At 41.4% G+C, this 21,798-nt stretch overlaps 2 pseudogenes; both read left to right on the forward strand.

Moving 5' to 3' along the window:
- Nucleotides 1–2,928: 2,928 nt before the first annotated feature.
- On the forward strand, nt 2,929–5,754 carry LOC118549735 (transcription factor A, mitochondrial-like; annotated as a pseudogene).
- Nucleotides 5,755–19,786: 14,032 nt separating this feature from the next.
- On the forward strand, nt 19,787–20,467 carry LOC118549732 (CCR4-NOT transcription complex subunit 7 pseudogene; annotated as a pseudogene).
- Nucleotides 20,468–21,798: the final 1,331 nt, after the last annotated feature.

The raw sequence follows: 21,798 nt of genomic DNA on the forward strand, positions 1-21,798 counted from the left end.
CTCCCCTCCCTCTGCTTGTGTTCCCTCTCTCGCTGTATCTCTCTCTGTCAAATAAATAAAATCTTAAAAAAAAAAAAATAAATCTCTTCCCCCTAGCTGCTCTCAGGATAGCTTCCTTGGCTCTAAGATTTGCAAGCTTCACTATTATATGTCGGGGTGTTGATCTATTTTTATTGATTTTGGGAGGGGCCCTATCTGCCTCTTGGACATGAATTTGGGAAGTTCTCAGCTATGATTTGTTCAAATATACCTTCTAGTACTCTCTCTCTCTCTCTCCACCCCTCCAGGATCCCAATAATTCTGACATTGGAGCGTTTCATGGCATCATTGATCTCTCTAAGTCTATTTTCATGGGCTACTAACTACCTATCCCTATCTTCCTCAGCTTCCTTCCTTTCTATCGTCTTATCTTCTAGATCACTAATAAATTAGTGATCTAACAGCCATTTACCCTGGCTGTTAGAGTATCCAGTTTAGACTGCCTCTCATAGCATTTTTAATTTCGGCCTGATTAGATCTCATTTCTGCCCTTAGAGATTGTATATTGTCACTAATGCTTTTTTCAAGCCTAGCTATTGACTTCATGATTGCTATCCTGAAGTCTGTCTCTGACATCTTGCTTATATCCATATCCATTATTTCTGTGGCAGAGGATATTGTCTCTGGTTCTTTTCTTTGTTGGGAGTTCCTCCTCCTAGTCATTCTGTTGAGGGATAGTTTAGGGAATGGACAGAGTCCAAAATATCAATGACTACCCAAGCAAAATGCACCTTAGAAAAAATCCAAAGTGGTCAAAAGCTACCACAGATATGCCACAAAAGCCAAGATGATCCAAAACATTAAATAGAATGAAAAAAGAAAAGAAAGAAAAAAAAACAAGAAGGGGGCGGGGAGAGAGATTATAATCTCTCAGGGTGGACAAAGCCGGGTGATCTGCATGTTCCTGCTTGATTTTTGGTCTGTGTGTTAGAAGAAACTATATCCCAAATTTGCAAGGAAATCAGAACTTGATAGATTAGATAGATAGATAGATAGATAGATAGATAGATAGATAGATAGATAGGTAGATGATAGATAGATGATAGAGATATAGAGATAGAGATAGATATCAAGATAAAATTGAATAGAGTGAAAAACGGGCTAGTACGGAGCATAAATCTATAAAACGTATATGTGAAAAACATGAAAGTTAAGAAAGGACTTAAAAACATAGTTTGGGAAATAAGAATCTATTTGAAATGGGAACAGGTTTAAAAAAAAAGAAAGAATAAGAAAAGAAACTAAAAAAGAAATGTAAAATTTTAGCCTGAAGTATAAACAGGTCATGAGGGAACACCTGGTGCTCATTATATTATTTTCCCCCCCGGCACTGGAGTTTTACAGTCCTGCGGGAAATAAGCTTATCATTCACCAGTTCTTCCAGTCTGTCTTCTGGGGGAGGGGCCTTCTGCTAGGCTTCTAAGGCATCTTTGCCTGGGTGGAGTTGCCCCACCCCTTGTCAGGGGGATGGGCTTAATGTGAGCTGGTTGGCTGCTTGGCTTTTGTTCCCTGGCATCTTTCTGCTTCTCTTTAGAGGGTCAGAGCAAATATGGCCATTCAAGAATCTCCGGCCCAGAGCCGCAATGTTGTGGTCTCCCCCTCCCCCACAACAAATCCTCCAGATCAATCTGTCTCTACCTCTGTGTGTAACAGACTCCACAGACTCGCACAATTCATTCCCACCACACCTCTACTGGGAGAGTCACTGGGACCTGCAAGCGTCTCTGTGCTTTGTGACTTTGCAATTGCTAGTGGCCATATGCTCTCACGTGCACCCTCTTCTGCTGCTCCCTGGTCACACTGGGTGCTGTTCCAATGTCCCCTCAAGGGCCACAACACCCTCAAAGTTTTTGACCACCCGTGGGTGCAGGCTCTTTGTGTGCCAAACTGCCAAATCCCACAGCTCCCACCAGCTGCACTTCTCCTGGGGGAGTTACAGGGACCCAAGAGCAACTGCCAGTGGCCCTGGGCTCTCGCGTGCACCCTCTTCCACAGCTCCCAGGTCATGTTGGGTGCTGCCCCAGCATCCCTACGTGGGCCACTGAGAGCTGTCCCTGTCATGAGTGCAAGCCATTTTATATTTCCCCTGTTAGACAGCCCCCACCTCCTAGTCCTTTTCAGGCAGAGGGCGGTCTCCCTACCAGGTTGGCTCATGGTTTATGGTGACTAGAGCTGAAAGTCCCCTCTGGGCTCACTGACCATCACCAGTCTCCCCACTCCACTGCTTGGGCACTCTATTGGTTTGGGATCCCCCATTCTTTCTGAGTCTCCTGGAATCTGAGACCACAATGATCGACCTAGAATTCTGCTCTATTCACCCCCTCTGCCCTTTTCAGAAGGGAGTGCCTCTCACTAGAGCAGATTTCCAAGGATCCCAATTTTGTTTTGCTCCAGTGTTATATCACTTTCTGGTGGCCAGCTTATGGAGGCTCCCTCCCCACTCCGCTTATCCCTGAAGATTCAAGGTTTCACACCTCTTACCTTGCAAAAGTAGTCATTTTTTCTGCTTGTGGAGATCCAGATAAATCTTCTTACATCTCAGGTTGAATTCATGTGTGTTCAAAAGGGTTTGATAGATATCCAGCTAAATTTGAGGGACCAGATGAAACGAGGTCCCCTACTCTGCCACCATCTTTCCCCTTAATCCCCATATTCTAAATCTAGATAATCATACTATTACAGACTGGAGTCCAAGAGGACATTTAACAGCTAATAAGACAGAAAATAAAGTCCATCCAGCTGGCAAAGGAAGGTGGATCAGCAGAGCAGCTTCCCCTATGATCTGGTGTGAAGGAGGCCTTAGCTCTCCACTTCCTCAGCTAGAGTCCCTTCCAATTCAATTGTCCCTCTGGAGGCTAGGACATATAATTCCCCCCCTCTTTGTGTGGCATGGAGAGTACTACAATTCCTCAGGTAATTACTCCATGATTTTTCATAAGAACTTTACTGATCATATTCAATTCTGTATACCACATCCTTATGTTTCCTTATTGGGAGCCAATATATCTCTATCTAAGGAGGATGGACTCTACATTATCAAGACCTCCAACAGGTGAAAAACATATTGTGCAGCCTGCCTAAGTAATTACATTACTTACCACAAAGCTACTCACATCATTCTTTCAAAAAGACAGCCTTTTACCTTTATCCCTGTCAACCTTACCAGGCCTTGGGAGGAATTTAAATTATTTAATATTCTTAATCAGGCACTTAGTGAATTAAAAAGGCCACACAGGTTTCTAGGCCTACTCATAACAGGTATTGTAGCAGCTGTCTCCATTTTGATGGCCATTAGCATTGCCAGAGCTGCCTTCACCCATACCATCCAAACTGCTCAATATGTTGATCAAGTTTTATATAATGTAACTCAAGAATTTCAACTACAACAGACAATTGATCAAAAATTGTTGGGGAGACTCCAACTGGTGGAAGGAGCAATAGAATACCTGGGAGAAAAACAAGAGGCCTTGGCTTTTGGCCAGCATCTTAATTGTGATTGAGCTCATAAAGTCATTTGTATAACCCCTTTACACTGGAATAGCACTCAATATGATTGGGAAATAATTACAAAGCATCTTCAAGGCTCCTTTTATGGCAACATAATCTTAGATATTCACAACTTAAAGGAAGAAATTTTAGCTTCTCTCACCACCATTAATGAGCATGAGTACAAACAAAAAACCTTGGGTATTCTGACAATCTACAATGGTTTAATCCAAAAAACTGGTTTTCCTATACTAAATGAGGACTCATCAGACTGTCTATTGTTTTACTTATTTGTTTGTTACTTCTGTTCATAGTCTGCAAAATTGGAGTGACAACACTTTCCCAAGCAGGAGACACCTGAGACCTGTACCTGGCACAAGTACAGTGAGACCTCCTATTTACAAAGAATAAAAAGGGGGGAAATGTGAGAATTTGTAATGCCAGCTAGGTAAGATTTAATAAATATATGCCTCCGTGGGTGAGATAAATTGAAAAGCAAAGAAGGAGTGTGCAGAAAACTGGGCCTTTTTTGCAGTTTCTGGCTTGAAAACAGCTGGATCCTTGTTGCAGCTCCGTGCACTCATGTGGGGAGTAGGTGCTTAGGAGAAACATTTATCTTTGGTGGTCACGTACTCCCTGCCTGCATGCATGTCACAAGCATAGCTTGTTATAATCAGAGGATACTCCCTATGTCACTGTCCTGATTATTAAAACTTCACACTCCTTTTTGTTTTTCTTATTCCCTTGATGTATTGATAACGTTCACAATAAAAGTGGAGGCAGAGCTTGGCTCTGGACCTTCTGCCACTAGAGGGTGTGGTCCCCACACCTTCTCCTTTCTCCTACTAAAGTCTGGAGTAATCTTTTTATTCACCACCTTGGGGTTTGCTGGCCAAACACAACAACTAAAGGTAGAGAAGAGGCCACATCAAGGAAAGTAAGAAGTATGGAGAGATGGTTTAGGGAAGAAACATTGCAAGTATTGCAGAGTGGAGGGAGCCATTGTCAGGGAGAAGGGCAAGAAAGAGAGAGGAGTATACAGGGGAACACACAAAGAAAACATTTCCTCAAAGTCATTGGCTTGGAAAACAAGGGGGGCTGAATTTCATGGGTTCTTGCAAACAGCAGGGCTTAAAGCCTAGACTTTTAAGAGTCAGCAGACTTAGATGTGTTAGAGCCTGGAGGCACTGCACTGCTCCTGAGGAGAAGGCAGGTAAACAACCTGGAAGCAGAGAGCATGGAAACGGAGATCTGAAGAATGCCTGGGCATATAGTAGGGAGATAAGTCACTCTTCTTGGAGTATGACCTTGAGAACAGTTTTAATGGAGATGCCTCACTAGCAACAAAGGAGCTGGCTGAGAGTGGCGGGCATGAGAATAAACTGCAGAGGGTCGCCAGCTGGTTCCAGTCGTCATTGTCGGAGTTGTTCTGTTGTGCCCAAGGGCTCTACAAGATTGGCGACCATTGCTGCCTTGTAGGCTGGTGCAGTGGCGCTTTTCCGCAGCCTGTGGAGCTTGCTGAGTGCCCTGGGAAAGTCTGGAGTGGACCTCTGAGCGGGCTGTGGAAGTCAACTGCTCTCTCCTTTCCGTTTTGCGTATGTACTGAGATGTTTTTCATCCACTGTGAATAGTAACCCAAAGAAGCCTCTGACTTCATACAATTGATTTTCTAAAGAACAGCTACCCATATTTAAAGCTCAAAACCCAAATGCGAAAAATTCAGAATTAGAAAAATCACCCAACTATGGAGGGAATTTCCTGATCCAGAGAAAAAAAATATATGAAGATGCTTACAGGGCACACTGGCAGGCATACAAAGAAGAGATAAACAGGATTCAAGAACAGTTAACTCCAAGTCAGATCGTATCTTTGGAAAAAGAAATCCTGCAAAAACGTTAAAAAAAAAAAAAGCATTAATTAAAAAAAAAGAGAGAGAGAGAGTTAACAATGCTTGGAAAACTGAAAAGACCTCACTCAGCTTATAACATTTTTATACCATAAAGTTTCCTGGAAACTAAGGATGGTACATCACAGGTAAAGCTGAAGACTATAAATGAAAACTGGAAAAATCTCTCTAGTTCTCAAAAGCAACTATATATTCAACTTGCTAATGATGATAAAATTCGTTATTATAATGAAATGAAATCATGGGAAGAACAAATGGTGAAAGTTGGATGAAATGATTTTCTATGTCGCACAGTAAAGCACCAAGGAAAAGATGCACACTGAGGAGTATTAAAATAGAAGACTGAGTTATGTTCATAATGGATAGGCACAAGAAACCAATTAGGTTTCAATATCTGAAGCCATTGAAAATTAGAAAGGATAAAGTTGGTGAACATTTTATTTTTAAGTCCTTTTTCTTTAGTCCATGGACTTCTGCCATTTCAATACATTTTGTATTAGTATCTTGCTTTGCAAAACCCAAACAGATAAAAAGTTCATGCGAAATTTATTTTGTATTGAGGAACTACTGAGGATCAAAATAATCCATGAAATGCAGTGGTGAATCATTTTAACTTTGATAAAGATAAATCAGACTGTGAAGTTTTTTTTAAACTTGATGACTGGAAAGAGTATTCTTGTTTCCTTATATATATATATGGAGGCAGGAGTTTAATTCAAAACTGTCCCAAACTGGAGAAGTCATAGTCTTCTATGATATAATTGTACATTTTAGAAGAGCACCCATAACTAATCTAGGTAAATTCCAATTCCTAGGTATAATTCATATGTTCAGAGTTGATGATTGTACATGCAAGGAATTGCTGATTTCAGTAGCAGTTTTTTATAAAAGGGATGGAGATATTTATAAAACATTTCTTCATTGCTTTTTTCCCAAAGTAAAAACAAAGAAATTATGTACCAAATCTATGCACATTGTTTTATACTACATAGAATAAAAATTTTAAATGTTTCCTAATTATATATCTTAAGGTGAAACATTCATTTTGCAGACTTTGTTTTCTTTCTTTATCATGTTATGTTAATCACCATACATTACATCATTAGTTTTTGATGTAGTGTTCCATGATTCACTGTTTGCATATAACAGCCAGTGCTCCATTCAGTACATGCCCTCTTTAATACCCATCACCAGGCTAACCCATCCCCCTACCCCGCTCCCCTCTAGAACCCTCCGCTTGTTTCTCAGAGTCCATAGTCTGTCATGGTTCATCTCCCCCTCCCATTTCCCCTGCTTCATTTTTCACTTCCTGCTATCTGATTCTTTTTTTTTTAACATATAATGTCGTACTAGTTTCAGAGTTACAGGTTTATGATTCAATAGTCTTACACAATTCACAGCACTCACCATAGCACATACCCTCCCCAATGTCTATCACCCAGCCACCCCATCCCTCCCAACCCCCACGACTCCAGCAACACTCAGTTTGTTTCCTGAAAATAAGAATTCCTCATATCAGTGAGATCATATGATACATGTCTTTCTTTGATTGACTTATTTCGCTCAGCATAATACCCTCCAGTTCCATCCGCATCTTTGCAAATGGCAAGGTTTCATTCCTTTTGATGGCAGCATAATATTCCATTGTATATATATACCACTTCTTCTTTATCCATTCATCTGTTGATGGACATCTTGGTTCTTTCCATAGTTTGGCTATTGTGGATATTGCTGCTATAAACATCGGGATACACGTACTGCTTCAGATCCCTACACTTGTAAATTTGGGGTAAATATCCAGTAGTGTAACTGCTGGATCATATGGTACCTCTAGTTTCAACTTTTTGAGGAACCTCCATACTCTTTTCCGGAGTGGCTGCACCAGCTTGCATTCCTACCAACAGTGTAGGAAGGCTCCCCTTTCTCTGCATCCCTACCAACATCTGTCATTTCCTGACTTGTTAATTTTAGCCATTCTGACTGGTGTGAGGTGGTATCTCATTGAAGTTTTGATTTGGATTACCCTGATGCCGAGCAATGTTGAGCACTTTTTCATGTGTCTGTTGGCCGTTTGGATGTCTTCTTCGGAAAAATGTCTGTTCATGTCTTCTGCCCATTTCCTGATTGGATCATATGTTCTTTGGGTGTTGAGTTTAATAAGCTCTTTATAAATTTTGGATACTAGCCCTTTATCTGATACGTCATTTGCAAATGTTTTCCCCCATTCTGTTGGTTGTCTTTTGGTTTTGTTGACTGTCTCTTCTGCTGTGCAAAAGCTTTTTATCTTGATGAAGTCCCAATAGTTCATTTTTGCCCTTGCTTCCCTTGCCTTTGGCGATGTTTCTAGGAAGAAGTTGCTGCAGCTGAGGTCGAAGAGGTTGCTGGCTGTGTTCTCCTTTAGGATGTTGATGGACTCCTGTCTCACATTCAGGTCTTTCAACCATTTGGAGTCTATTTTTGTGTGTGGTGTAAGGAAATGGTTCAGTTTCATTCTTCTGCATGTGGCAGTCCAATTTCCCCAACACCATTTGTTGAAGAGAATGTCTTTTTTCCATTGGACATTCTTTCCTGCTTTGTCGAAGATGAGTTGACCATAGAGTTGAGGGTCCATTTCTGGGCTCTCTATTCTATTCCATTGATCTATGTGTCTGTTTTTGTGCCACTACCATACTGTCTTCATGATGACAGCTTTGTAATAGAGCTTGCAGTCCAGAATTGTGATGCCACCAGCTTTGCTTTTCTTTTTCAACATTCCTCTGGCTATTTGGGATCTTTTCTGGTTCCATACAAATTTTAGGATTATTTGTTCCATTTCTTTGAAAAAAGTTGATGGTATTTTTATAGGGATTGCGTTAAATGTGTAGATTGCTCTAGGTAGCATTGACATCTTCACAGTATTTGTTCTTCCAATCCATGAGCATGGAACGTTTTTCCATTTCTTTGTCTCTTCCTCAATTTCTTTCATGAGTATTTTATAGTTTTCTGAGTACAGATTCTTTGCCTCCTTGGTTAGATTTATTCCCAGGTATCTTCTGGTTCTGGGTGCAATTGTAAATGGGATCGACTCCTTAATTTTTTCTTTCTTCTGTCTTGTTGTTGGTATATAGGAATGCGACTAATTTCTGTGCATTGATTTTATATCCTGCCATTTTACTGAATTCCTGTATGAGTTCTAGCAGTTTTGGGGTGGAGTCTTTTGGGTATCCACATAAAGTATCATATCATCTGCAAAGAATGAGAGTTTGACTTCTTTGCCAATTCGGATGCCTTTTATTTCTTTTTGTTGTCTGATTATTGTGGCTAGGACTTCTAATACTATGTTGAATAGCAGTGGTGATATTGGACATCCCTGCCATGTTCCTGACCTTAGGGGGAAAGCTCTCAGTTTTTCCCCATTGAGAATAATATTCGCTGTGGGTTTTTCATAGATGGCTGTTATAATATTGAGGTATGTACACTCTATCCCTACACTCTGAAGAGTTTTGATCATGAAAGGATGCTGTACTTTGTCAAATGCTTTTTTCTGCATCTATTGAGAGGATCATATGGTTCTTGTTCTTTCTTTTATTGATGTATTGTATTGCATTGATTGATTTGCAGATGTTGAACCAACCTTGCAGCCCAGGAATAAATCCCACTGATCTTGGTGAATAATCCTTTTAATGTACTGTTGGATCCTATTGGCAAGTATTTTGGTGAGAATTTTTGCATCCATGTGCATCAAGGATATTAGTCTGTAAATCTCCTTTTTGATGGGGTCTTTGTCTGGTTTGGGGATCAAGGTAATGGTGGCCTCATAGTCCATTTCTATTTTTTGGAACAGTTTCAGAAGAATAGGTATTAATTCTTCCTTAAATGTTTGGTAGAATTTCCCCTGGGAAGCCATTTGGCCCTGAGCTTTTGTTTGTTGGGAGATTTTGGATGACTGCTTCAATTTCCTTAGTGGTTATAGGTCTGTTCAGGTTTTCTATTTCTTCCTGGTTCACTTTTGGTAGTTGATACATCTCTAGGAATGCATCCATTTCTTCCAGATTATCTAATTTGATGGCATAGAGTTGCTCATAATATGTTCTTATAATTGTTTGTATTTCTTTGGTGTTGGTTGTGATCTCTCCTCTTTCATTCATGGTTTTATTTATTTGGCTCCTTTCTCTTTTCTTTTTGATAAGTCTGGCCAGGGGTTTATCAATCTTGTTAATTCTTTCAAAGAAGCAGCTCCTAGTTTTGTTGATCTGTTCTACTGTTCTTTTGGTTACTATTTCATTGATTTCTGCTCCGATCTTTATTATTTCTCTTCTCCTGCTGGGTTTAGGCTTTATTTGCTGTTCTTTCTCCAGCTCCTTTAGGTGTAGGGTTAGGTTTCTTGTTTCTTCAGAAAGGCTTGTATTGCTATATACTTTCATTTTAGGACTGCCTTTGCTGCACCTGAAAGATTTTGAACAGTTGTGTTTTCATTTTCGTTTATTTCCATGAATTTTTGAAATTCTTCTTTAATTTCCTGGTGGACCCATTCATTCTTTAGTAGGATGCTCTTTGGCCTCCATGTGTTTGAGTTCTTTGTGACTTTCCCCTTGTGATTGAGTTCGAGGTTCAAAGCGTTGTCATCTGAAAAAATGCAGGGAATGATCCCATCTTTTGGTACCGTTTGAGACCTGATTTGTGACCTAGGATGTGATCTATTCTGGAGAATGTTCCATGGGCACTAGAGAAGAATGTGTATTCTGTTGCTTTGGGATGGAATGTTCTGAATATATCTGTGAAGTCCATTTGATCCAGTGTGTCATTTAAAGTCTTTATTTCCTTGTTGATCTTTTGCTTAGATGATCTGTCCATTTCAGTGAGGGGGGGGTGTTAAAGTCCCCCACTATTATTGTATTGTTGTTGATGTGTTTCTTTGCTTTTGTTAATTGGCTTATATGATTGGCTGCTCCCAAATTAGGGGCATAGATATTTACAACTGTTAGATCTTCTTGTTGGATAAACCCTTTAAGGAGGATGTGGTGTCCTTCCTCATCTCTTATTATAGTCTGTGGTTTAAAATCTAATTTGTCTGATATAAGGATTGCCACCCCAGCTTTCTTTTGGTGTCCAATAGCATGGCAAATAGTTTTCTACCTCCTCACTTTCAATCTGGGGGTGTCTTTGGTTCTAAAATGAGTCTCTTGCAGAGAGCATATCGATGGGTCTTGTTTTTTTATCCAATCTGATACCCTGTGTGTTTTTATTGGGGCAGTTAGCCCATTTACATTCAGGGTAACTATTGAAAGATATGAATTTAGTGCCATTATATTGCCTGTAAGGTGACTGTTACTGTATGTCAGTTTCCTTTCTGGTGTATGTTACTTTTAGGCTCTCTCTTTGCTTAGGGGACCTCTTTCAATATTGTTGTTTGTCCTGGAATCTTTTTATCTCTCCTTCTATTTTCAATGACAGGTAGCTGGATATAGTATTCTTGCCTGCATATTTTTCTTGTTTAGTGCTCTGAATATATCATGCCAGTCCTTTCTGGCCTGCTATGTCTCTGTGGATATGTCTGTTGCCAATCTAATATTTCTACCATTGTAGGTTACAGATCTCTTGTCCCGAGCTGCTTTCAGGATTTTCTTTTTGTCTCTGAGACGCGTAAGTTTTACTAATAGATGTTGGAGTGTTGACCTATTTTTATTGATTTTGAGGGGGGTTCTCTGTGCCTCCTGGATTTTGATGCCTGTTTCCTTCCCCAAATTAGGGGCGTTCTCTGCCATAATTTGCTCCAATATACCTTCTGACCCTCTCTCTCTTTCTTCTTCTGGGATCCCAATTATTCTAATATTGTTTCATCTTATGGTATCGCTTATCGCTCGAATTCTGCCCTCGTGATCCAGTAGTTGTTTATCTCTCTTTTTCTCAACTTCTTTATTTTTCATCATTTGGTCTTCTATAGCACTAATTCTCTTTTCTGCCTCATTTATCCTAGTAGTTAGAGCGTCCATTTTTGATTGCACCTCATTAATAGCCTTTTTGATTTCGACATGGTTAGATTATAGTTCTTTTATTTCTCCAGAAAGGGTTTCTCTAATATCTTCCATGGTTTTTTCAAGCCCAGCTAGTATCTTTAAAATCATCATTCTGAACCCTAGTTCCGACATCTTACTAATGTCCGTATTCATTAGGTCCCTGGCAGTCGGTACTGCCTCTTGTTCTTTTTTTTGAGGTGATTTTTTCCATCTTGTCATTTTGTCCAGAGGAAAATAGATGAATGACAGAACAAAATGCTAACAGGGTAAAAATGACGCCAGAAAAATATACACTAAACAAATCAGAAGAGAACTGAAACCGGGGGGAAAGAAAGGGAAAGAAAGAAAAAAGAAAAAAGAAAGAAAAAGAAAACAATAAAAAACAAACAAAAAACCAGAATATGACCAAATATGATCAGGCTGGTGCATAGATCCATGCCACACACTAGATTTTGGGTATTTTGGTCTGTTAGAAGAAAGTGTCCTTCAAAATTTTAAAGAAAGAAAAGCTTATACATGTACAAAAATAAGGGTAAATATGGTGAAGGGATGGAATATGACTGTAAAGTAGAAAATTAAAAAAGATTTTATAAAAGGAATTGGTAAGATAAGAAGCTGGTTGAAAAAAGAGAAAATGATTTAAAAGAGAGAGAGAGAATGTGATCAGCAGGAGACTAAGAACAAAGCCATATACTAGAGATTTAGGGTATATTTTGGTCTGTTAGAAGAAACTGTATCCCAAAATTTTAAAGAGAGAACAACTTATATATATATGCCAAAAATAAGGTTAACTACTATGAAGGGATAGAATATGACTCTAAAAATGAAAAAGAAGATTTTTTTAAAAAGGGATTGATAAGATGTTGGTTGAAAAAGGGAAAAAGAAAAATTCAAAAAAAAGAAAAAGAAAAAAGGAAATTAAAAAAATTAACTTTGAAAGACTAAAGGATCATGGGAAAAAAGCCGTGAATTCTATGTGCAGTATTCCCCTAGTGCTGGCATTCTGCCATTCTCATTGATGGGTAAACTTGGTCTTGGCTGGCTGTTCTTGCTGATCTTCTGGGGGACGGGCCTGTTGCAGTGGTTCTCAAATGTCTTTTCTGGAGGCAGAATTGTCCCACCCTTGCTGGGGCCGGGCTAAGTAATCTGCGCGGGTTTGCTCTCGGGAGCTTTTGTTCCCTGCATGCTTTCCGTACAGCTTTGGAGGACGAGAGTGAAAATGGCAGTCTCCCAATCTCTGCCCCAGAGGAGCCGAGAACTCAGGGCCCTACTCCTCAGTGAGTCCCCAGAGAAAAGCAGTCAATCACTCCCGTCTCCCCGGCCTCTGGCCTCACTCCGTGCTCACCCGGCCTGTGACCAAGCATTTCTATCTCTGGCACACGACCCCGTTTGGAGTCTCCAAACCCAGCAGATTCCTGTGGTGCACTCCCGCACCACTCCTCCTGGGGGAGGAAGGGGAGTCTGCCCCGATCTGCTGCTTGTTAGGTCCCTGCTGGAGGAGCAATGGCCCAACTAAGCTGCGGATCATGGTTTATCGCAACCCCGAGCTGAGAGCCCATTCCACGGCTCCGTCTTTGTAGCCAGACTCCCTGCTCCTGTACCTGGGAGCTCTGACACACTCAGGCACCCTTGGTCTTTCTGTGACCCTGAGGGTCCTGAGACTACACTGTCCCAGCAAGGGTTCCACCCCTTGCTTAGCCACTGGAGCGATGTCCCTCAGCAGAATCGACTTCTAAAATTTCCGATTTTGTGCTCTGTTGCTCTATCACTTGTCAGTAGCAGCTGACGGAGACCCCCTCCCCCACCATCTATCTTCCCGAATATCACCTCGGATTCACTTCTCTGCACGTCCTACCTTCCAGAAAGTGGTCGTTTTCAGTTCAGAGAGTTGTTGCTATTCTTTTCTTTGATCTCCTGTTGAGTATGTTGGTGTTCAGAATGGTTTGATCCCTCTCTAGCTGAATTCCTGGGACCAAATGAAATTTAGGTCTCCTACTCTTCCGCCATCTTGCTTCTCCCCTGTTTACTTTTTTTCATAGAGATATATATTCTGAATTATTTTTTCTTTCTTAACTGAGTATATTTAACCAGGGAGGAGGTAACTTGTCTGGTATAAGTTTTAAAATGAGAGATCTAAAAAACAAGTCATCAAAGTCTTTAGCCTTGGATTTTAAACATTTTGCATAAGATATATAACTCCATATATAATGCATAGCCAGCTCGGGCCTGTGAGCCAAATCCAGCCCAATGCTTGCTTTTTTTTAAAATTTTATTTTATTTTATTATATGATATTAGTCACCATACAGTACATCATTAGATTTTGATGTAGTGTGCCATGATTAATTTTTTTCATATATACCAGTGCTCCATGCAGTACATGCTCTCCTTAATACCTATCACCAGGAAAACTCATGCCCCTAACCCCCTACCCTCTAAAACCGTCAGTTTGTTTCTCAAAGTCGATAGTCCCTCATAGTTCTGTCCCTCCCCAATTACCCCCTTCCTTTTTCCTTTCCTTCTCCTAATGTCCTCCATGCTATTCCCTATGTTCCACAAAAAAGTGAAACCATATGATAATTGACTTTCTCTGCTTGACTTATTTCACTTAGCATAATCTCCTCCAGTCCCATTCATGTTCATGTAAAAGTTGGGTATTCATCCTTTCTGATGGATGAGTAATATTCTATTGTATATATGGACCACATCTTCTTTATCCATTCATCTGTTGAAGGGCATCTCGGCTCTGTCCACAGTTTGGTTATTACGGACACTGCTGCTATGAACACTGGGTACATATGGCCCTTCTTTTCACTACATCTGTGCCGTTGGGGTAAATACCCAGTAGTGCAATTGCTGGGTCATAGGGTAGCTCTATTTTTAATATTTTGAGGAAACGCCACACTGTTTTCCAAAGTGGCTGTACCAACTTGCATTCCCACCAACCGTGTAAGAGGGTTCCCCTTTCCCCGCAACCTCTCCAACATTTGTTGTTTCTTCCCTTGTCAGTTTTTCCCATTCTAACTGGTGTAAGGTGGTATCTCAATGTGGTTTTGATTTCAATTTCCCTGATGGCTAATGATGATGAACATTTTTTCATGTGTCTCTTAACCATTTCTATGTCTTACTTTGAGAAGTGTCTGTTCATATCTTCTGCCCATTTTTTGACTTGATTATTTCTTCTTTGGATGTTGAGATTAAGAAGCTCTTTCTAGATCTTGGATTTCAGACCTTTGTCTGTAGAATCATTTGCAAATATCTTCTCCCATTCTGTGGGTTACCTCTTTGTTTTGTTGACTGTTTCCTTTGCTGTGAAGAAGCTTTTGATCTTGATGAAGTCCCAAAAGTTCATTTTCACTTTTGTTTCCCTTGCCTTTGGTGACGTGTCTTGAAAGAAGTTGCTGTGGCCGATGTCCAAGAGGATACTGCCTATGTTCTCCTCTAAGATTTTGATGGATTCCTGTCTCACATTGAGGTCTTTCATCCACTTTGAGTTTATCTTTCTGTATGGTGTTAGAGATTGGCCAAGTTTCATTGTTCTCCATATGGCTGTCCAATTTTCCCAGCACCATTTATTGAAGAGACTGTCTTTTTTTCCATTGCATGTTTTTTCCTGCTTTGTCAAAGATTATTTGACCATAGAGTTGAGGGTCCATATCTGGGTTCTCTATTCTGTTCCATTGGTCTATATGTCTGTTTTTGTGCCAGTACCATGCTGTCTTGGTGATCATGGCTTTGTAATATAGCTTTAAATATGGCAACGTGTTGCCCCCAGCTTTGTTTTTCTTTTTCAAAATTTCCTTGGCAATTCGGAGTCTTTTCTGATTCCATACAAATTTTACCATTGTTTGTTCCAGCACTTTGAAAAATGTCATTGGAACTTTGATCGAGATGATGTTGAAAGTGTAGATTGCTCTGGGTAGCATAGACATTTTAACAATGTTTATTCTTCCAATCCATGAGCATGGAATACTTTTTCAGCTTATTGTGTCTTCTTCCATTTCTTTCATGAGTGTTCTGTAGTTCCTAGAGTATAGATCTTTTACCACTTTAGTTAGGGTTATTACAGGGTGTCTTACAGTTTTTGGTGCTATTGTAAATGGAATCGTTTCTCTAATTTCCCTTTCTACAGTTGCATTGTTAGTGTATAAGAAAGCAACTGATTTCTGTGCATTGATTTTGTATCCTGCCACATTACTGAATTGCTGTACAGGTTCTAATAATTTGGGGGTGTAGTCTTTTGAATTTTCCACATAAAGGATCATGTCATCTGTGAAGAGAGTGAGTTTGACTTCTTCTTTGCCAGTTTGAATGCATTGTATTTCTTTTTGTTGTATCATTGCTGTTGCTAGGACATCTAGTATTATGTTGAACAATAGTTGCGAGAGTGGGCATCCTTGACATGTTCCTGATTTTAAGGGAAATGCTCTCATCATTCCCCCATTGAGGATGATATTCGCTGTGGGTTTTTCATAGATGGATTTTATGAACTTGAGGAATGTTCCCTCTATCCCTATATTCTGAGGAGTTTTAATGAGGAAAAATGCTGTATTTTGTCAAACGCTTTTTCTGCATCAATTGAGAGGTCTTTTTATCCAATCTGCAACCTTGTGCTCTTTTATGGGAACATTTAGGCCATTCACTTTGTGAGTGAGTATTGTAAGAAATGAATTTATTGTCATCATGTTGCCTGTGAATTCCTTGTTTCTATAGATAGTTTCTGTAAATTTCTGTTCTATATCACTCTTGGGTTTTTTCCTCTTTTATAGATCCCACCTTAATATTTCTTGCAGGGCCAGCTTAGTCGTCACATATTCTTTCAGTTTCTGCCAGTCGTGGAAGCTCTGCATCTTCCCATCCATTCTAAATGAAAGCCTTGCCAGAGACAGTATTCTTGGCTGCATGTTCTTCTCATTTAGTACCCTGAATATGTCTTGCCAGGCCTTTCTGGCTTGCCAGGTCTCTGTGGATAGCTCTGACGTTATTCTGATGTTCCTCCCTCTGTACGTAAGGACTCTCTTCCTCCTAACTGCCCTTAAGATGGTTTCCTTGGTTCTAAGATTTGGGAGTTTTAATATTACATGCCGGGGCATTGGCCTGTTCTCCTTGATCTTGGGAGGGGTCCTCTCTGCCTCTAGGACTCGAATGTGTGTTTCATTCCCCAGATTAGGGAAGTTCTCAGCTATGATTTGCTCAAATATATCTTCTAGTCCTCTCTCTCTCCACCCCCTCAGGGATCCCAATAATTCTGACATTGGAACGTTTCATGGTGTCACTTATTCCTCTAGTTCTATTTTCACGGATTTTGACTTTTTCCTCCCTGGCTTCCTCTTTTTCCTTTTTCCTATCAGTTTGTCTTTTAGATCACTAATTTGTTCTTCTGCCTCACTTACCCTAGCTGTTAGATTATCTAGATCAGATTGGATCTCACTGATAGCATTTTTAAGTTCCGCCTGTTCAGATTTCCTTTCTGCCCTTAGAGACTCTATGTTGCCATTAATTGATTTCTCCATTCTATCTATCGTCTTCATAACTCCTACCTTGAAATCCATTTCCAACATCTTGATTATATCTGTATCCATTTGTAAATCTGTGGCAGACGTCATATTCTCTGAGTCTTTCCTATTTTGGGGGTTCCTCCTCCTAGTCATTCTGTTGAGTGGTGGTTGAGGGAATGTACAGAGTCCAAATTATTGACCACAGCTCAAGCAAGATGCACCTGTTTTCTTGGGACCTTAGGGTTGTTGGCCTCTTGTTCTCCCAGCCTGTCTTCTGGGGGAGGGACCTGCCATGTTGTTACTGAGGCAACCCTGCTTTGAGCAGAGTTGCCCTACCCCCTGTGTGTGGGGGATAGGCTCAGTGAAAACTGGTTTTGGGGGGCTTTTAGTCTCTGGCGGCTTTCCCTGGCAAATTTCCCTGGCAGCTTTCTGTGTTTCTTCCGAGAGTTGGAGCAGAAGAGACCGTTCCAACCCTCTGCCTCAGAGCAGAGAGATCGCAGCCTGTTCTTCAGTGAGCTCTCCAGGCCACAATGTCTCCATTTCTGTCTGTGTTGCTAAAACCGCGGTTTCTTGGGTTGTGTGCCCCACAGCAGCACTCCCAGCCCTCACTTCCACATCTAGGCATGTCTCTGCCCTTTGTGCTTATAAAACCACCAGACACCCCCAGGTCGCAAGAGTCCCTACTGCTCCATGTTTCAGTCTGGGTGGCTGCCCTAAAGTTCTTTCCCCACTGTTACTGGTCTGCACATCTGTGCCCGGTCCCCAACGTGGGAAGCTATTGAGCTTGGGAGGTGCAGGATCCTGAAGGCTCTCTTCCCCTTCTGTTTATCTTCAGATATCTGCCTGTGGAATCATGGCTCCCTGCTTCATACCTCAAAATCAACCACCTGGGATATTCTGGTTGTAGAGATCCAGATATATCTTCTTACTGATTCTTACTTGGCTGATTTTGTGGGTGTTCCGAGTGGTCTGGTAGATATCCAGCTCAATTCAGGGGACCGGTTGGAATAGGGTCCCCTACTCCCCCACCATCTTTTCCTCCCCTTTTTTCCCAATGCCTGCTTTTCATGGCCTATGTGCTAAGAATTGTGTTTACAATTTTAGGTCATTAAAAAGAAAATTTCAAGACACATGAAAATTAATATGAGATTCTGTGTCCATAAATAAATGAAGTTTTATTGGAACACAGTTATACTTACTTTTTTATTCATGGTTTATGGTTGCTTTTGTGCAACAGTGACAGTTGAGTAGTTGTTTCAGAGACTGTACCCTGCAATGCCTAAAATATTTACCATCCAACCCCTTACAAAGTAAGTTTGTCAGCCTATGGTCTATAGTACAGATTAGTGTGACTAGTGTTCTAATGTATAAATGTGTTGGGGTATTTATTTAAAACTCTTTCAGAGGCTCTTGTTTTAGAATCTTAAGAGAAAAGAACTCAGATCTCTGTAAAAGCTAAACAAACTTGCTCCAGTGTTAGCAAGGAAAATTATCTTTAGTTTCAAATTATGTTGCAGTATAATAAAAAAGGTCCATATAGTGTGAAAAAAGAAAAGGAGCTGGCTGACACCAATGTCTTCCCTCACCCCCCAGGATAAACACAGAGCCACTCGTGGGAAGCACGAAGCCCAACAGTACCTACAATGACTGCCTAAATTGCATACACTAAGTCACAGCCCCTTGCACTCTGGTGGGCCTACCCTTTTCAGTCTAGCTTACCTCAGTCCCAAAGCAAAGGGCTCCTGCTCCAGAAGACCAGGACAAAACCCTGCCCACACCACGTCAACCAACCAGAGTTCTCCAGACCTCAGTTCCAGTGGAGCTGGTGTCAAGTTTCATTACACAGGAAAACCAGAACCCACCTGGATAAAAGTTTCCACATTCAGGCCAGGGACCAAATACTACCCACAGTAAGCAAGAATATGTATACAAACTATTGGCCTGATGGATACAAGCCAAAACACAACAGCAGAGTTCACAGCACACACCACAGACACTCCCTGAAGTGCCAGAACCTAGGCACTACATGACCTCTTGTTCATAAGGCCTTTACTTTCAGGGTCAAGAGACATAACTGAGTTTCACCAGAGGGAGGGGGATTTTGTTTTAGGGCTTCCATTTTGCTCTAGTGAATTAAGTTAGAGAAAACTCATTTCAAAAAAGCACAAGCACCAAAAGAAAAAAGATTAGAATTCCTCAGAATTTGGGTGCCTGCGTGTCTCAGTTGGTTAAAGTGTCTGCCTTCTGCTCAGGTCATGATACCAGGGTCCTGGGATTTAGTCCCATGGTGGGCTCCATGCTCAGTAGGGAGTCTGCTTCTCCTTCTCTCTCTGCCCACCCCCCACCCTGCTCATGCTCTCTCCCTCTCAAATAAATAAAATCTTTAAAAAAAATTCCTCAGAATTTAAAAATTTTGTGCTTCAAAATATCCTATCAAGAAAGAAAAAAAAAAAGAGGGAACATTTGTAAATCATGTATCTGATAAGGGATTTATAGAGAATTTATAGAATACTTGCAACCCAATAAGAAAAAGAAAAATATAGGTGCAAGAAATGACAGCGCATCAGGGTGGGGCACAGTTTTGGCTCCCCTTTCCCCCTTGCTGGGCATGAGGTGTTTATGGGGCACCCGCTGCTGCTGCTGCTACTGCCACCACCACCACAACTGGTTGCTATCTCTATAGCAAGGAGGAGGAGTACTAGTTCAGCGACACAACTACAAAAATAAAGGACAAAGTATTTTATGAAACAAATCTTCAATCGAGTATAACATTTTGATGCTTGGCATCTAGATTCCTTGTGCCCTCACTGTGCCAGCAGCACCTGTAGATCATAGCCAAAGAATTTGTGTAGTTTGGGCTTGCCAACTGGATGAAGAGATGAAGAAAATTCATCCAATTATTTGAAAATATAATTACGTTGCTATGGACACAGAGTTTCCAGGTGTGGTTGCAAGACCTATTGGAGAATTCAGGAGCAATACCAGCTATCAATACCAAATATTGTGATGCAATGTAGACTTGTTAAAGATAATTCAACTGGGACTGACATTTATGAATGAGCAAAAAGAATATCCTCCAAGAACTTCAACTTGGCAGTTTCATTTTAAATTTAATTTGACAGAGGACATGTATGCCCAGAACTCTATAGAGCTACTAACAATATCTGGCATCCAGTTTAAAAAAACATGAGGAGGAAGGAATTGAGACCCAGTACTTTGCAGAACTTCTTATGACATTGGGAGTGGTCCTGTGCAAAGGAGTCAAATGGTTATCATTTCACAGTGATTATGACTTTGGCTATTTAATCAAAATCCTGACAAATTCTAACTTGCCTGAAGAAGAACATGACTTCTTTGAGATCCTTTGATTATTTTTTCCTGTCATTTAAAAGTGAATTACTTCAGGAAGAGCTGCAAAAATCTCAAAGGTGGTTTACAAGAAGTTGGTGAACAGTTAGAGCTAAAACCAGTAAAACCACAACATCAAGCAGGATCTAATTCATTGCTCACAAGAATGACCTTTTTCAACATGAGAGAAGTATGACAACATCAGTGCCTTTTTCTCAATTGGTTCTCAGGTTGAGAACATTAAAAATCTTATGGCAAAAAAAGAAAGGAAAACATAACTAAAAATGACCATATTATCTGAATAGACATTTCTCCAAAGATGATATACAAATAGTCATTAAGTGCAGGAAAAGATACTCAACATCATTAGTCATTAAGGAAATGCAAATCAAAACCACAATAAGATGCTACTTTATATCTATGAGGATGGCTATAATAAAAAGGCTAAATAATGACAAGTTTTAGTGAAGATGTAGAGAAATTGGAACCCTCACACACTCCTGATGGGAACGAAAAATAGTTCAGCCTCTTTAGAAAACAGTCTGGCAGTTCCTTAAAATGTAAAACACTAGGGGAGGGGGGAAAGATGGCAGAGGAGTAGGGGACCCTATTTCAACTGGTCCCTGGAATTGAGCTGGATAACTACCAGACCACTCTGAGCACAGACGAAACCAGCCTGAGATGTAAGAAGATCTGGATCTCTACAAACAGAATATCGCAGGCGGTTGGTTTTGAGGTACAAAGTGGAGAGCCGTGATCCTGTGGGCAGATATCGGAGGATAAACGGCAGCGGTAGGGTGCCTGGCTGGGGGGATCCTACACCGCCGGTGAGTGACAGCCTCGCGCGCTGCGGACGGGCACAGACTCGCAGACTGGAAGCATCGGGAAAGGACTTTAGGGCAGCCCCCGGGGTGGAAAACCAGACCGACAGGGTCACGCGCACGGGAACCGCAGGCCCCCTGGACAGAAACCAGAGCGACGGTCGCGTGCACGCGAACTGCAGCCTCCCAGATGGAAACCCGGTGCGCCAGGGTCCCGCCAGTGAACTGCAACCTCCGGGGTGGAAACCCCGAGGGGCGGAGTCGCGCCCACGTGAGCTGCAGTCCCCGGGACAGGACCCCAAGTGGCGGAGTCTCGCGCCTGCGTGCGAACTGGGAGCGGCTGGTGGTTTTAGAAGCACAAAGGGCAGAGAGGTGCCCTGACCTGGAGGCAGGACTGGGGGGCACTGCGGAGGGGCGCACAAACGAGGACACTGCAGTTTATAGCAGCACAGACAGAAATGGAGACAGTGTGGCCTGGAGAGCTCACTGAAGAACAGACTGCAGTCTCTCTGCTCTAAGGCAGAGGGTTGGAAACGGTATCTTCTTCTCTGCCTCGCAGAAGAGACACGGACAGCCACCAGGGAAAGGCGCCAGAGAACAAAAGCCGCAAAGACTGATTCCCACTGAGCCCAACCCCCGCCACAGGGGCGCAGGACAACTCCGCCCAAACAGGGTTGCCTGAGTAACAGCGCGGCAGGACCCTCCC

Source organism: Halichoerus grypus, chromosome X (assembly GCF_964656455.1).
Source record: "Halichoerus grypus chromosome X, mHalGry1.hap1.1, whole genome shotgun sequence".
Classification (NCBI taxonomy): domain Eukaryota; kingdom Metazoa; phylum Chordata; class Mammalia; order Carnivora; family Phocidae; genus Halichoerus; species Halichoerus grypus.